We start from the raw sequence: 954 nt of genomic DNA on the forward strand, positions 1-954 counted from the left end.
GACACAGACACACTCACACACACACACACACACACACACACAGAGACACTCAGACAAGCAGCAAAAATCCAATTTTTTGGCATATCCAACTCAAATCCTTATAGTTTTTGCGATCTGGACAGAAAACTAACATTAAAATGTGCCGTTTCTGTAAATAACGTCTGTTTTCAAACTGGTTTCCCAAATACACTCTCCCTCATTGGTTGGCAAACTCCTAGCCCCGCCCTCAGACTCACACCATTGGTTGAGATGCTTCATTTGTGTGCGCTTTGAATATTTTGATCACTGTTGGTTTAATTTTGAGCAGATGGTGGAAATGTGCAGCATCTTTTGTCACTTCGTTTAAAGCCCCTGTGATTACAGAAGCACACATTGCTTCTGTTTGTTGCTGTTCATCTTCATCCTGTCCGAGCTGATCTTAGATCAGGTGTTAGATGATAGTTAAGGCAGACAGCTCCAGGCTGCCGCCGGTGCAGAGATGCTGATAGTGGCCGTCCTTGACTTTTACAACCACATCTCTCCATATGCATGCTAAACATCTCTTTTCCTTGCCCTCTGTACGCCTGTGTTTGTGTGTTTAAAGGAATAGTGCACCAATAATTAATATTTTCTCATTCTTCATTTCACTCTAAAACCTTTTATGCTTCCAAATGTCGAAAGAGATGCCAAATTGCCAAAGACAGACCATTAAAGTTGGTAAAGAAGTTGATATTGAAATTGCACACATGCACATGCACATTTGATATTATTTGTGTGTGTGTTTTATTTCAAACAATTAAATCGAAACTAAATATATTTTTATTTGAATTAATGCAGAATCAGCTGAAAAATATCCAATGTTGGCTGATGAAGAGACAAAAATAAAATGTGTATGTGTGTGTGTGTATGTATATATATGTGTGTATATGTGTATGTGTATATATGTATGTGTGTGTATGTATGTATGTATATATA

General features: G+C 37.7%; 1 protein-coding gene across 1 annotated transcript in view; it reads left to right on the forward strand.

The window, feature by feature from the left end:
* LOC122355354 (dedicator of cytokinesis protein 1-like) overlaps window positions 1–954 on the forward strand; it is a 61,773-nt gene that overhangs the window by 33,337 nt on the left and 27,482 nt on the right. The gene's annotated exons all lie outside the window — the stretch shown is intronic.

This window comes from Puntigrus tetrazona, chromosome 12, assembly GCF_018831695.1.
Source record: "Puntigrus tetrazona isolate hp1 chromosome 12, ASM1883169v1, whole genome shotgun sequence".
NCBI lineage: Eukaryota > Metazoa > Chordata > Actinopteri > Cypriniformes > Cyprinidae > Puntigrus > Puntigrus tetrazona.